The sequence below is a fragment of the Polypterus senegalus genome, chromosome 3, assembly GCF_016835505.1.
Source record: "Polypterus senegalus isolate Bchr_013 chromosome 3, ASM1683550v1, whole genome shotgun sequence".
NCBI lineage: Eukaryota > Metazoa > Chordata > Cladistia > Polypteriformes > Polypteridae > Polypterus > Polypterus senegalus.
Genome location: NC_053156.1, coordinates 181,421,238 through 181,434,496, shown reverse-complemented (window position 1 = coordinate 181,434,496; position 13,259 = coordinate 181,421,238).

Sequence of the window (13,259 nt, the reverse complement as noted above, 5' to 3'; positions counted from 1 at the left end):
ACTTATTTTTTGTGATGCATGTACAACCATTATAAAATTGTGAAAAATACTAGTTTATAGCTTTGTGTTCTTAGTTATAATTATTGCATTACCTCACTAATGCATCGGCTCTGTTTTCCTGTAGGCACTTTACATATTGTAATTTATAAACAAGAAAGAAACTGATGGCAAAGCAATCTGTGTATAATTGGAAATAGTGTGATTTAAGATAGGTGGAGATGTTTGTGCTAAAAACTAACAGAATGAGTGGGGAAGCAGGTGGAGGCCTAGAAGTAATTAAAAGTTTCATAATTGCAGATAGAATCACACAGCCTGCACTGAAGTGGAGAATTTGTTCAGTTGTCCTTCATAGAGGTAATGTTCACCCCAGAGACTCCACACAAGAGAGGTAGAGTTTGGTGAGTCACAACTGGATACAAGAGAAAAATAAAAGTGTACACTGTTCAGGGGCATCAAGAGAGATGTCCAGCCGTTTTCTGGATCTTGACAGTGACTCTGAGGTGGCAGACAAAAATGCTGAGCCCCAATGGGTCACCTCTAAGCCTGCCCCTAAAATGATACTACAGGATTCTTCTATTAGAGGAGTCAACACATAGCTTAGCTTCTGTGACAGATTTTCTTACAATATGATACCTTTCTGGTATATATTAATGGGAAACCAACACACATTTAAGAGTTTAGATGCAAAGCTGAGGAACCAGACTGATAAGGATGTAGTCTCTGGAGTTCTACCTTTGCAATGTGCCAATCCAGGCAAGAGAGGGAGATTAGTTTTAATATGTGGTTTAAATGTTGTTGTAGGATAGAGTGGTAAAAGTTTATAGTGCATTGGGAAACCTGTTGGAACAGATGGACCTGTACTGTCAGGAGGTGTTGCACATTGACCAGAGAGAGTGAGAGTGACACTGGAAAACAGTGAATGTGAAATATAGTAGAGTCGCTTGTATATTAATTAGAAATTGATCTAAATAGTAATATTCTGTTATGAAACTACTATTTATATGGTACGGTAGTGTTTTTAACTTAATGCAACTATAGAATTTTGAGTTACACAGCACCTCAGTGTAGCACAATGCATTTCAAAACTGAAAAAAAAAAACTATATTTGGAATTACCTAAACAGTAAACTTCTGTTAGGAAACTACTATTTATGTGCTGCCACATACTTCACCTTGAAGTTCTACTTGAATATATCACAATGTGTTAGAACAGTAAAAAAACACTGAATGTGAAATGTAGTGGTACACCTTGTGTATTAGTTAGGAATTGATCTAAATAGGAAAGTTCTGTTAGGAAACTACTATATATATATATATATGTAGTAGCATTGATTTCACCTAAATGCAACTATAGAACTTTGAGTTATAAGGTACTTCAATGTAGGACAAAGTGTTTTAATGCTGAGAAAAGCTACACTTGAAATGAAGTGCTGTAGGTTGTGTATCACTCTGAAAGCTGTTTGTATGTTGCAACACTGAATGTGAAATATAGTGCTGCAGCTTGTTTATAATTCAGAAATTGATATAAGCCATCATGTTCTGTTTAGAAACTACTCTATATGTTTTAGCAGTGTTTTCATTTTAATATATATCAACAGGGCATTCAATTACACTTGAATGTATTTCAGTGCATTACAAGGTAAAAATACAAAATGTGAAATGTAGTGTGCAGCTTGTGTATCAGTTAAAATTTGATCTAAACAGTAAATTTATGTTTTGAAACTACTATTTATTGGTTGTACCAGTGTTTTCAGCATGATGTGTCAACAGTACATTCTGTTATACTTGAATGTATTAGAGTAGAAAATACTGAAGGTGTAGTGAAGCAACTTGTGTATCAGTTAGAAATTGATGTAAACAGTAAAGCTCTGTTAGGAAACTACAATTTTTGTGCTGCAGTAGTGTTTATACCTTGGGTTGTCAATGGACTACTCAGTTATATTGGAATGTGTCATAATCTTATATACAGTAGTAACAAATGTGGATGAAGGTTCAAACAAACAGGCAGACACCAATTCTAATAAGCAGAATCTTTTATTTCTGACTTCTTGGTGAGCAGAGCGGCTTTTCCTTACAGAGAGAAAATGCAAGGAAGGCCCCCAACAAGGGGGGTTCATCTGCATTTATAACAAAATCTTCAAAGAGAATGGTTAGAAAAAAATAAATCAGTTTGACTACAACGGAAAGCATAGATTCTAGTCTTATATTTGGAATGAAGCTTATCAGAAAACTTGTCATACACTGCTGAAGCAGCTGGGAATAGTCAAAAACTGCATTCCACAGCTAGAAGTACACGTCTGTTAATAATAATACCTAGCCACACAGAGAACATGCAGATTTTCATACAGAAGCTAGCAATAGATTTTAAATTCCATTCCACACAAACTTGCGGTCTTGTATGTACGTTATCATCCAGTTGACGCTTAGTAACCACAAGGGAGTGCCAGAGAGCCCCAGACACAGCAATACTCTCCACAATACAGTATAAGAATATAAATACAATAGTTTTTATTCCACAAAGCACCTTTCAATGAACACCTCTCCAACAATTAGCCACAATCTCATATATAAAGCAGACTGTAACAATCTTGCGGTCTTGTATGTATGTTATCATCCAGTTGATGTTCCGAACGTTTCTGGTGTGCTTCGTAAAAGCAACAGACAGTTTTATCATGAAAAATCCGTAGTATTATTTGTTTGTCGTTTAATATTTGCTTTTGTTAACTATGTTTTCATCTAGTATTATTCTTATTGTAACAATGTAGTAGTGGTAACAGAATTAAATCAACCTAATAATTAATTTAATTGACGCTTTTTTGTCGTCAAGAATTCTGCATGTAAAAACTTTTTTTACTACAATGAAAAATTAATCTGTGAAATGGTGTTTTTTTATTATATTTTTTCTCAAACAATTAAAAAAACCCTTTATTTTCCTCCTGGGCAGCACCAGGTATTTCAGTTAGTGTGTTATAAGGGTATACAACTGAATGTTAAGCGTAGTGCTGTGGGTTGATTAGCAATTAGAAATTAACCTAAACAGCTATTAGTAAACTAGTATTTATTTGTTGAGGCAATGTTTTGACTATAATATATCAACAAGGCTTTCTATATTTGAATATATCAAAGTGCGTTGCAAGGGTAAATGACACTGAATGTAAAATATAGGGCAGCAAGTTGTGTATCACTTTGGAAATTATAAAATAATGGTAAATTTCTAATAAGAGACTAGTATTTATATGTTGTAGCAGTGTTTTCACAATAATATTTAAGCAGGGCATTCAATAATACTTAAATGTTTCATAAAACATTATAGGGGTAAAAAGCACTGATTGTTAAATGCAGTGCTGCAGTTTGCTTACCAGTTTGAAATTGATATAAACAATAATGATCTGTAAGGAAACTATTATTTATGTGTTTCATCTTGTGTCAATGTTATACTCGAATCTATCACAATAGGCTATAACGGTAAAAAAACACTGAATGTGAAATGTGCTGTGGCTTGATTATCAATTAGATAATCAATAGTTAGATAGAAACTATTGATCTAAACAGTTAATTTATGTTAGGAAACAAATATTTACATGTTGCAGTAGTGTTTTGACTCTAATATAGTAACAGGGCATTCTTCTATACTTGAATGCATCACAATGCAAAAGAAGGGTTAAAAACATAGATTGTGAAATGTATTGCTGCAGCTTGTGCCTCACTCAGAAAATTATCTAAACAATAAAGTTCTCTTAGGAAACTAGTATTTAGGTGTTGTAGCTGTGTTTCCACTTTAATATATCAACAGAACATTTAGGTATGCTTGAATGTATCGCAATGAATTTCAAAGGTAAAAACAGTGAATATGAAATGTAGTGGGTAGCTTGTGAATCAATTACAATTTGATCGAAACAGTAACTTTGTCTTTAGAAACTACTATTTATTTATTGTAGCAGTGTTTTCACTATATCAACAGGGTATTCAGTTAAACATGAATGTATCATAATGCGTTAAAAATTAAACTAACACTGAATGTGAAATGTAACAACTATTCATGGTGGCTCTAAAATCGGTACTGACCCCTACTCTCTTTTCTGTTTCTTTTTCCGGTTTCTTTGTGGTGGTGGCCTGCGCCACCTCCACCTACTAAAAGCTTCATGATGCTCCAACAATGATGGACGGATTAAAAGGAAGAAGTCTACGTGACCATCATCATCATCAAGCCCTTCCGTGAGAACCCTAAATCCAAAGAGGACTGTTTCATTTATGTTAGGTAGAATGCCCAGAGGGGACTGGGCGGTATCATGGTCTGGAATCCCTACAGATTTTATTTTTTCTCCAGCCGTCTGGAGTTTTTGTTTTTCTGTCCCCTGGCCATTGAACCTTACTCTTATTCGATGTTAATGTTGATTTATTTTTTATAATTATGTCTTTCATTTTTCTATTCTTTAATATGTAAAGCACTTTGAGCTACTGTTTGTATAAAAATGTGCTATATAAATAAATGTTGTTGTTGTTGTTGTTGTTGTAGGCCTGCAGCTTGATTACAGTTAGAAATTTTCTGTTTAGAAAGTACTATTTATGTGTTATAGCTGTGCTTTTATAGTAATATTTTAATGGGGCATTCAGTTATACTTGAATGTATCACTATGTGTTACAAGGGTAAAATATGCTGAATGTTAAATGCAGGGCTGCGGCTTGATTATCACTTACAAAATGATGTAAACAGTAAAGTTCTATTAGGTTAGGAAACTACCATTAATATGTTATAAAATTACAATAAAACAAACATCATGAGTCTAATTGTACTTCCTTCCCCTGAATGCATAAAATTTACAGCAGATGGCTACTGTCTGTTTCGTTGTGGCATTATAGAATAAGCCTGTATTCCTGTTCATTTCCCAGAGTATAAAATTAGTATCTAATGAAAAAAAAAATTAGTATCTGCACATGAAAAAAAAGAAAATGATTACATCCAATTCCAGCAATTAAAACTATTCACTAAAACAATTCAAGTAACTGCAAGTGGTCTTCCTAAGGATATTATATTTTTAAACATCAAAATCTTCTACTGCCTTGCGGTAGCCTGGCACACTGCCCGGGGTTTGTTTTCTGCCTTGCGCCCTGTGTTGGCTGGGATTGGCTCCAGCAGACCCCCGTGACCATGTAGTTAGGATATAAAGGTTTGATAATGGATGGATGGAAAATCTTTGTTCGCTTAATATTGAAATGAAAACCTTAATAGTCTTTTGATGCAATTTTTCCTTATAAATTGTTTTGAGCCATTTAGATATTTACTTTAGATTTAGTAGTGCATTATATTTCTCTAGTGCTCATCTCATTCTCAAACACTTAACCAAAAATCTTAAATCTAATAATAGGAGAAAAAGCACATAAAAGTAAGAATTAAACCATAGACAGAAAAATAATGTCAATATTAAACACCTAATCAAAGAAAATATCTGAAATGCAAAGCCCCAAATTAAACCTGAATAAAAAATGCAAAATAGTACAAGAAAGTCACCAACAACATCAACCTGAGCATCTTGGCACAGAGAGTGAACTGAAAGTTTAGTCATTACGTATTGAGTCAGCTGATCTAATTAATTTATAGACACATTTTGACACAATAAAGCAGAGGGCTAAGGACAGTGCCTTGAGAATTGTAAAAAACTCTGATTTATTGAAAGAGAAGCCAATATCTATACAGTGTTACCAACAGATAAGCCCGATGTGCAGACCAGATCCACTATGTGACCATGATAGTGAGAAAGAAAACTGACATGCTGCACCAAGTCAAACTACTCCAACAGGGACTGGAGTTCATTTGTAAGCTTACATCAAAGTCCATGTGGATATTAAAGTCTTGATTCCATTTATTTTTGCAAAGCACTGTTCACTGAGAACTCTTAAAAACACCCATAGGATTTTTTTTTGGAAAAGATAGCTTAATTGAGTCTGTAGTTCAGTAAGATGAATAAATTGGAGAAAGATAAGTAATCCAGGACCTGAATTTTGTTATCAGTTTTCTTTTGATGTTCAGATCAGACCTAAAAATTCCAGCCAAACAGCCACTGTGCCCTCAGCTGGGAACTGCTATAAATGACATGCTCAGAGGAAGCTGTTTCATTCAGGGTTTTAAACTCTTCAGTTTTTGCCATCTTTCGATAAAACATATCATACTGAGACAGTAATGAATTCAGATAATACCAGTGGTTTAATACTTGTGTCAAGGATGGCAATATTAGTAGCTGAGAGTTCATTTGATGCAGAAGCATATTGGGAAATCTTTAACCAAGAAATAGTAAAGCTGAAGAAAGGCAGAGCAGCATGGTGCGGAAGTTAAAGTGGGGGAATACCGGGTTTGTGCTAACAGCAATGCATAGAGTCTCTGGAAGAAATACAAAGAAATGCTATTAGAAATTTGATCCATTAAATATATGTGAAAACAATATACAGATGTAGCCCTGAAAAATACGTTGTACAACCTGTGTTCACAGCATTTTATGTGAAAGCTACTGTGTTACGTGATTGGCTTGTAAAAATGACCTAAAGATGGTGTTTGTGTTTCCTCATTATTTGTGAACTATTTTTTTTTTTTATCAGTATATGACTTTACAAATGCTCTATTGGCCGAATGGGCACAAATTCCCATATACATACTCCAAAACCTTTTGGAAAGCATTCCTAAAATAATGTAGGCTGCTAACAAACTCATATAGGTGTGGTAGTCAAGTGTTCACAAACATTTGGTCATGTAGTGTGTTTTTCTCTGTTTTAATGTTAATACTGAGTGAACCTTGGGAATTGTTGCTTAAATACAAATATCAACTCTAAGTTCCACTTGCAACACTCCCAGAAAAAAAACAATGAAAAGTCAAGGAAATTTACAAAAAATCTAACCTGCTTACTTTGCAGTTGTTCTGACCATTCTGTTGTCATATCATTATTTTCACTATTACAGAAAACAATGTTTTACAGTGTTTCTAGTATTGTACTGTACATTTATCAGCTATATTTTATGCTTGTATTACATTTGCAGTAACTTACATGTCTAGCAAAAGGAGTAAAGGAAATTTGACATTGAGCCTGAAAATGCAGTCATGGCACATCCAATCAAAGGTAATTTAATAGAAATAATGAAATAATAATTAATGTAACATCATATTCATAAATGTGCCTTCATTAGTCTAGTATATACCATATCTGTAGTGAGTCAGTACCTAGTGAAATTAATTATCAAATTTTACTGCTTAAATACCCCAATTCAGAATGCTTTAAAATAGAAGGTGCTTACAACATTACTGATGTTTTTTTTTTTTTTTTTTTTTACCGTGTCCTGTTCGGCTGTGAAGCAATCAATGTCTGAATGCTGGCGACTAGCCTTACAGTTTTTCTCTCAGGTGGAGCGTTACAGCTTCTGCTGACGTCACGCCTGATACCAAAACTTTATTAGAAATATTTTCAGATGTTTTTAAGATTCGAACCGGACACGGAAACAAAAGTGAAAGAAAAAGAAGACAGAAAAGGAGGAGATGGAGGTAAAGGGGGAAGGGGGGGGTTTCATATAGAATAAACAATAAATGAACCAGTATCCGCTTCTAGACCTGCAGAAAGAGAGGGGGGAAAAAAAAAACACAAGACAAAAATATTGCTGCATTAGCTACATGAAGATATATAAAAGTAAAAATGTTTGGTGACAATCACACCTTAATTATTACTAAGGCATTTAGGGCCAACCACAGCCTTAGGTCATGTGCTGAAGACGTCCAAGTCATACTTATGAAAGCACCAAGTGAGCACCTGTGTGCGTACGCACGCTTGTATGTGTAAGGTTTCTCTATAGGAGCGTCCAATAGTGAGTGTGAAGGGCCACAGACCTGCCCCTAAAAACGTGTGGAAGATGGAGGGAGTTCCAAGCCCAGAGATCCAGAGGTCCCCCAAGCAGCCCGGGACCCAAGGGCGACCCTCCCCGCCGAGGACCCAACAGAGCCCAGGGACCCAGATCCCACCAGGCAGCCAGACAGATGCTTAAAAAAAAAATACGTGGCAGGAGGAGGGTAGGCAAAGATGTTCTAGCATTGCCAGATGTCCCAGGAGAGGGGAGGAGTCCACAACCCCACCTGACATATACAGTCACACACAAACACAGTCATACACTCCCTTCCTCATGCTCTCACATACACATACAACCCAAGACTTACAAGGATGTACGCCAGACACCCATTCACACTCCCCATATACACCCTACTAACTCTGGTCCCGGTGCTGCCGTACCGAAGGCCCAACCATTCCCGGACGCCAGAGTTAGCCCCGTTCCACTGGGGTAATAATGAGCAGGCACCCCGTCCAACGCAGAGCAAAGCCACCCCACCACTCCAGACCACAGGCAGACGGCCAGCTCCCACTCCTAGCCTCCAGCCCCGGGCAGCTAACTGAGAACAGAGGTGTGATAAGACCTCTAGTCTCCCTCCGCCGGCTCCAATGTAATATTGATGTGTGTTGATAAGGTGCATTTTGTGGTTGGGGGCGTGGGCAGTGCTGGCATCATGTGGCCTACACCAGCTGATGCCAACACACAGCCCCACTTCCCCCCCAAAACCCTCCGTGACTAGGTGCAGTTTAAAATTGGAAGTAGGCACCGGTACTCGGAGTGGGGCTGAAATTTCCCCCCACCGGATGCCGTTGAGTGTGCTCACTCCCAAGGCCCTAAGTGTGCATTTGTGTGGAATGTTGTTTGTGGAAGTGTTTAATGTGCAAATAAAATTGGGGGGTAGGCTGCAACAGGACTGTGGAAACGGGATCCATACCCGCACCCCCTGACTTACCCACATCCCAAGGCCCTATGTGCATGTTTGTGTGATGATGTGAAGGAGCAGGAGGAGGGAAATGTCTGAGGATGGGGAGGAACGGCTGAGGGGCCTGAGCCCTCCAGGGAGCCAGCTCCCCTACTGGCCCCAGTAGGCACCTCCGCTCCCAAAATCCACCCGGGGCATGGAGGCCCCAGCCCATCTAGCCACGGCCCAAATCAGCAGCAGCATCACAGAGCCCCACGGAGTCTGAGGCCACCAACCCACACCACCCCAGCAGAATATTTACTCCCATCCCCACATTTACACAACATTCAGACTAAGTAAGACATAAGACACCCAGGTGAAGTTGGATCCTCCTCCTCCCAGACATCCCGCTCCCCCATGGTGGAACAGAAGTGTTCTCATCCTGAGCTCCCAGAGCCAGGGCCCGGCACTGCCCCATGTTCCGGCCCTCTTCCCAGCAGTGTACATGCCAGGACCCAATCCCCAAGACCCCACCCAGATCCCCATCCGAGGACGGCCGCCCTCATACCCCAAGCCACCAGGCCGCCACCCAGACCCACCCAGGGGCGATGCAGCCACCAGGCAGTGACCCGCAGCCACCGTCAAGACCCCCCAAGGCCCCACACACAACTACCAGAAGTCCACCCCCCGAGGCAACCCAAGCACCACCAGAGTGGGGCAGCAGCCCCTGAGCCCAAGAACACCCTAGTGAACCCACCCCCAGGGATCCTCCAGATACTCTAAGCTCAGACTCATATTATTAAATATTATTAAACATGGGAACAAATTGGCACAGTGATTGTTCATGTCACACGCAAGATGCATGCTGTGCCATGTGCGAACTTCGATGAAATACTTTATTGTAGCAGTACTGTCTCTTTCAAACGTACTAACCTCCAATTCCTGTCCTTACTTTTCTTTCTCCAAATGCCCAATCGCCATACAATCAGCTCTGTAATAGACATTAAGACATCTGTAAGCTTAGAACGCCAATTCTTCAAAACTTTTAAGGAACATTGAAATATCTTCGTAGTATGTGTTTAATTACTTTATCCATCTATCCATCCAGTGTTGCGCCAAACCCAGCAAATATACAGCGCAAGGCGGGAACAACCCGTGAACGGAACGCCAGCGCCTTGCTAGCACTGCGGCAGCGTGTCCTCACATATTTAATGTTTAAAATTTTATCTGTATAATATAATAAACATATTTTGCTGCATTTCATCTTAAAAATGATATTGTCATCATATGTAAATACACGCTATATAAAGTGGCTCAGGTTGTGCAATATTATAACTGTATTGCAAGTTTACAGTGAGGTGATTGTACTTATAAGTACAAACAGTTCTACAAGGAGCACTTGATGGACAGATTGAGAGTGTTTATAGTTCTTGGGGTGAAACTGTTTCTGAACCGCGAGGAAAGGCTCTGAAGCGTTTGCCGTATGAGTGTAGTTCAATAGACAGCATGGCTGAGGCAGCGTGTGCTTGATGCTGTATGCCGATAATTCTCTTTCCAATCATCTGCTGTAGAGCTGTGATTCACACTCAGATACAGTGATATAAATACTCAGTGGTGCAGTGAGATTAATATGGAAAAAGATGATCCGCTGTGGCAACCCCTAACAGGAGCAGCTGAAAGAAGAAGAAGGTGCAGTGAAAGTAACAACGCTAAAACAGCTTTTGTATTTAGAATAGTTTGACCATTCTGTGGACCATTATATTGTTACAGGTCAATTACAATCAGATGCATTAAACTAATAAACAATATGCAATTAATTTCAATGTATTTATAAAGCCGCGTCAGGGATGTGGATCTAAAAATGAAAATGAAAGGGTAACCACACAGGAACAGTAGCACTGCTTTGACGCTGGGTGCCGCCAGTCTGCAAAACAAAGTGCAGAACTTGCATACGACAGGATATGAGATACCGTGGAAATGTGCGTGGATTTACGCCAAGTTTAGGTTTTATACATCACGATTTGAATGTGCAATCATTCTTATGCAACATTTTTGTGCATACGCACCATTTATACATGAGGCCCCTGGTCTTTTGAGTGGAAACCACCCCTCTGGTTGTTGTTGCACAGGGAGACTAAGTGCTGAGCTTTTTCCTCCATGCCATGCAGACTGTAATGTAAAGTGTTATTGCAGGCAAGATATTTTTTTAATTTATAGAAAGTGAGTTTCTTTAGAACACAATTGTGGGTGGCAAATGCATGTATAAGAAAGTTTGTGAAGAAATGACTTTGATTCAAAGCAATTTATGTAGAAGAGAAACTGTAATGTTTGCAATATTTTCTGAAATCTGGCAATTAAGTTTTCAAGAATTTATTTTAAAGTAACAGCTGTGATCCACTGTACTAGCGCCATTAACAATTTTATACACTTTAATCATGTCACTTTTAATTAACTATTTGACTAACCTGTCAACTGGCGGTCCGCAGGCTGCTTCTGTGCCGCCAAACCCTCCCATCCAGCCCACAAAAAATTAATTAAATAATTAATTAATGAACAAAGAAAATGTACTATTTTATTTAGAATATTGAAGCCATTCCAAAACAACTGATATATAGCCTATAAATATAATTTCAGTAGACTGTTTCACACCAGGTTCTAAACTTGCTAAAAAATTATAAATCTGTCTGCATTTTACGAATTCCTTCTTTCTTGAATGGAATGCGGCTTATGCCATGTTTTCATTCAAGATCGGGGACAAACTCATTTAAGTCTCATTTAACATTTTGTTTTATTTAACATTCTCTTTTATAACAATTCATTTTTTTCCACAGACACAATAACAAACAAAACAACAGTCAAAGGAGAAAAGAAATTTGGTTTAATTAATATCATATAAAAAACAAATCAGCATGGTAAATTTCCATTTTGCATGAAAACAGAAAATAGATATGAATTAATTACATATAAATTAATGAAACAAACATTTCTTAGCTACAGAAATGTTGCTTTCAAGAGAGTGAACAGAATGTTTGATGCTTCTTCCTGCACATAATAAATAACCGTTTGATATTCCAGCACAAATTTGCAGAGCAGGCAATGCTGTGTACTTAAATTCCCTCTGTAGAAGTTAATTATTTTCATTGTCTCGTCCATAACATCTTTCAGTTCACCACATAGTTTGGCGCACAGCACACTTTGGTGAATAAGACAGCGAAGACAGTGAAGTGCATTAATTTTGGGAGACACATTCTTATAAGATTCTGCTCACCAGATCCTGTTGTTTGCCGACTACAGCAGGAGCATCATCAGTATTGATTGGGTTTATTTTTTCTAATAACAAGTCATGCTTTTTAAAAAGCTCCTCCAGTTTCCAAAGTTAATGTCACCAGTGGTATCGCCTTCCAGCAGAATCAAAGCCAATCAAAGTATCTTGATTGCCAGGCTGCAGTTACCACACGGATCTAAGCTAGTAGAAATAACATTTATGTGATAGACCCCCACGGTGTCACAGTGCCAAAATTCTGGCCCTGGAATATAGGGTTTTGTCAAATGCAGCTTGTTATATAAAAAACATAACTAAAAACAAGAAAGTATTACAAGTGGAAACAAACAAAAAACAAAGTGGCACTAGCCTTTAAACGGTCTAAATTTTTCCCTAGAAAGTCATATTCCTCCTGAAGTTTGGCTACTTTCTTTTCCAATCGGAGCTCCATACTGTAATTATATTTATTCATGAAAAGACATCAAAGGTGATAAAAGGCCATAAAGAAAATTGCCAATAGTTAAATTTTAATACCAGACATGATGATCTGCATTAAGACTAATATATTGCTCCAGGTTTGCCTGAAATTCACTTTAAAATTTCTAATTCTAAACCACCTGAACATGACGTATCTGAATCAATAGCAAAAACTGACATTAGCTTTGTCACTTAATCACCAAGCACTCCTTTTCAATAGTTGAATAATTATCCTCCCTGGGCAGCAGCTGTCCCCCAGGAAATGATAACCCCACTACTGTAATGATACATCGTAACTGGGATATTCAAGAGCTGAAAGACGTAGTGTCAGAATTGCCTGATCCTAAAGTAATCGGTGGGTTGAAGTTTGTGGAACAGGTGCAGCAACTAGACAACATGTACAAACCCAGTGCGGCCAAGTGGACCCAGGTACTACGCAGAAAGTTGGGCACCACTTAGGCTACTGTCAACCATGGGCAGCATAATGGAGTACAGTGGCAGTGGAATGAGGCATTGCCTCGTGGACAAAATAATGAGGGTCCTTTCCTTGCCCAATGGGAACCCGTGAAAACTGCAATAGCTGCAAAATATAAAAAGGGCACCGACTGGTCCCTTATTTCAGCTGCCAAACAAAAGTAAGATGAGACGGTAGATGAATGGGCACACCGAATTCAGGACTTGATGACAAACCATTCTGGCTTAGACAGCCCAGACGACTGTGCCAAGGCAGCAGTTCCTCCTTTTGTGTCAGGACTCAGA